Source organism: Condylura cristata, unplaced genomic scaffold (assembly GCF_000260355.1).
Source record: "Condylura cristata isolate star-nosed mole 26May11 unplaced genomic scaffold, ConCri1.0 scaffold00037, whole genome shotgun sequence".
NCBI lineage: Eukaryota > Metazoa > Chordata > Mammalia > Eulipotyphla > Talpidae > Condylura > Condylura cristata.
This window is the reverse complement of record NW_004567138.1, coordinates 4,105,225-4,108,779: the sequence shown is the minus strand read 5'-3', so window position 1 is coordinate 4,108,779 and position 3,555 is coordinate 4,105,225. Positions and strand designations below refer to the sequence as shown.

The window sequence follows — 3,555 nt, the reverse complement described above, 5'->3', positions numbered from 1 at the left end:
CACCTTATCTTCATAACAACCCTCCGAAGTAGGTTCCTGTGCTATTGCCACCATCACCCTATTTACAAGCAAGGAAATCAAGGGCCTGAAGAGTTAATACATGTTTCTTCCTCAGAAAGGGGAAGTTTCAGGGCTCCAACCAGACAGTCTCATTCCAAGAGTCACACCCTCAACACATTGGGAGAGGGGAGGCCGGGGCAGATTCTTCATGGAGGGCTTCTCTGAATGTAGAACTTTAGCTCAGAGTTAGTCAACAATGGCCACTCTGTCACCAGACACACTCAAGCAGAGGGATCACAACACTGGGGATGCAGAAGGTCCAGAAGACCCTGAAGGTCACCTTCCAACTCTAAAAAGATATCATCCCATGAGCTTCCCTGATGGCACAGGGGTTAAAATCTTCAATGCTATCAAGCCATTGCCAGCCACTGTGGTATGAGTTTGAGTCACGGCCAGGGAGCTGACTCACATGGCATAGCAGACCTCACCTGTCTCTCCTGCTACTCCCCTCAGCAGTGTATTTCAGTAAATCCGCCTTTTCTGCTCCCCACTCTGTCTCTGGTGAATCCTCTTGCCCCCACCCCCACACCTCTGGCCTGTACCCTAGTTCTTGTATGCATAAATAAATACATCTTAAAACAAACAAACAAACAAACCCACCCCAAATGCAGTAAGTCTAAAAGCTGCTTTGAAGAACACACATTGAGTAAACCCTTCTTTTTTTTTTTTAAGATTTATTTATTTGTGCGTACAGAATTGGGGTACAGGCCTGAGGCTCAGGGGCGGTGAGAGGCTTCACCAGAGACAGAGTGGGGAGCAGAATAGGCAGATAGACAAAGTACATTGCTGAGGGGAGCAGCGGGGAGCAGCGGGCGGGTCAGGAGAGGTCTGCCGCACCATGTGGTCTCCTCCGGGGCAGGCGGGAATCGAACTCATGCGGAAGTGGCTTTAGCTTCTCAGTCCAGTGCTTTAACCCGCTGTGCCACCAGGGAGGGCCGAGTAAACCCTTCTTAAAGAGACAGGAGGACCAATCTGGGATAAGGGGGAGAGGGGTTGGAAAAGTGAAAAAACAGGACCACTCAGCAAAGAACCAAGGGCAACCATTTATTTAGCCAGCAACACCAAATTCCACATGTATCATGAGCCACCATGCTTCAGCACCTTCCCTGGTCACCTGTCATTCTTTGCCTCTCTCCATCCTCTCAGCCTATTGGCTGCTGACATTCCATTCTTGTCTGTGCAGTAAGTCCTACAAGTTGTTTGTGCTGTTCGCACTGTCTCTGGCTGTGTTCATGCCATCACCACCTCTCATCTGGGTGGAAGACAGTCTTTTATGAGTCATTCTTGAGAGTGCGCTGAATGTGTCAGTGCCTGGCTCCAAACACCAAACTTTCATTCAGTTCTCATTGCTCTTAGAATAAAGCTGAAAACTCCTCATCAGGCATTCAAGCCTTTTATGTTATGGCAGAGAAAAAACGGACTGGGGGGTAAGGGTGAAGAGCAAAGGTGGTGGGGGACAGAAAGAATTCCTGTGTTTATTTCTTATGACTGTAATAAATTACTCTAAACTGTGGTGTAATACAACAAAACGTCTCTCATAGTTCTGGAGGGTCGAAGTTCAAAATCAAGGTTAGGTGATGGTCCCCTGGATGACTTGCTGGAAGACTCCTTTCCTGCCCCTTTCTAGCTGCTAGTAGTTCCTTAAATTCTCGACATTCTTTGGCTCATAACTGCATCACTCTATATGTCTCCACTTCACTCCTTCTCTGGGTATGTGGGCTCAAGTCACCCTTCCCTTATAAAAAGATATCAGTCATTGCATTTAAATACCGCCCCAACTCAGTATGAACTCATTTTAACATAATTACAGAGACCATATTTCCAAAGACAAAGGTTAGATTCAGAGATACCGGGGGTTATTAGAACTTGAATATATCTCTGGGAGTCACAATTCAACCTCCTTCTATCACACTGTTGGAAATTTCAGAACAAAAACACTGAGATGGAATCTTTATGAAAGTGTCCCAGATGATGTGAAGAATTTCAGGAACGGAGAAAGTAATATTAGCGAGGGCACGGCCTGATTACTAGGAGAGTTTTTTGGACAAGGGACTAGTATGCATGAGCACAGTAAAATTTTAAAAAATTAAGAAAAATTGATCTGGAAGCTGAATATGGGAGTGATTACAGAAGGCAAAGGAGGAATTTTAAGGATGTCTCTGTCACCCAAAGGTTAGGAGACAGGCACAGAACTAAATCGCTTGGCCCAGGGAGCTGTTAATTTTGCCTCTTTCTGGGAGTATTTTTTTTTTTAAGATTTATTGATTTATTCATACAGAGCTGGGTGCTGGGGCGGTGAGAGGATTCACCAGAGACAGAGTGGGGAGCAGAACAGGCAGATCGACAAAGTACACTGCTGAGGGGAGCAGTGGGCGGGTCAGGAGTGGTCTGCTGCGCCATGTGGGTCACCTCCGGTGAGGGATGGAACTCCCACTGAAGCAACTGCTGCTGCTTGCAGTGCTGCCCACCAGGGAGGGTCCTTTGCCTCTTTTGTTCAGCAACATGATCGCAAGAGCCTTGGACAGGGTCTGTGTACAATAGATGCTCAGCGCACATGTTAAATATAGGAATGAGTGGGTGGAAGAAGTAGGCTTTGACAGTAAGAATGGGGAGGAAGAAAAAGTGCCACTGGCCTTTCAGATGTGGTCCTGAAACACCACGGGGGTGAGAAGGACGAGCTGAGCTGCACTGAAAGTCCATAAGGCGGACCCTGCTGGAGACAGAACTGAGCTTCTCTTTTACCACCTGTCTGCCACCATAGCGCATCCTACCTGTCTCCCTGCTCTCTTTCCCACCGTGGTGTGAACTTGGAGTGCAGAGAGCATTACTTCCTTCATGTTCACGTGCGTCTCCCATCGTCCCCTGCACAGGGTAGACATTCAGTGAACTTACCAAGGACTAAGTTTCCACAATTACGTACAATCGAAAGTGCCCTCCTCTGCCCGCCCCTCCCCCCACTCTGAATTTAAGACTTTCGTACCTCCAAATGCCTGGCACACCATCGGCGCCTCATAAACACTTGTTGAGCCACCCAGAATAATTCTGATTCTCCCACTTCCTCCGCCCTGGCAGCGAGGGAGGCATTTGGCAGGCAGGACGACTGAATCCGTTGCTATTAAATTCTTATGTAAGAGTTAATGACCCTCCCAGCCCACTTGACAGCCCTCCCATGATAAGAGAAGAGGAAGAAAGGAAGCAGAGCACTGTTTACACACACACACTCTCTCTCTCTCTCTCTCTCTCTCTCCCTCTCACTCTTTCCGTGGTACAAGCACAGATCAATTTCAACCCTCCGACCACCACAAAGGTCTTAAAATTCCGCCGCCAGCCCCGAGCGGGGCGGGTAGGGAGGGGGCGAGCAGCATTTCCACCCAGGCGCACTGCGTTCCGTGGGCCACGCCTGCCCACCTCGCATGCCCGGGGGCTCGGGGTCCGCGGTGACAGCGGCCGCGCAAGGTGACTCGAGATCAAGGCGGTGCCCGGTGCCGGCAAAGC

General features: G+C 49.0%; 1 long non-coding RNA gene across 1 annotated transcript; it reads right to left on the bottom strand.

The window, feature by feature from the left end:
• Positions 1-947: 947 nt before the first annotated feature.
• On the bottom strand, positions 948-3,217 carry LOC105854401. The gene is made up of 3 exons (XR_001146083.1): positions 3,041-3,217; positions 2,832-2,922; positions 948-1,032 (listed from the first exon to the last, which is right to left on the bottom strand). It is a non-coding gene; the product is annotated as an uncharacterized LOC105854401 (long non-coding RNA).
• Between the last annotated feature and the right edge of the window lie 338 nt (positions 3,218-3,555).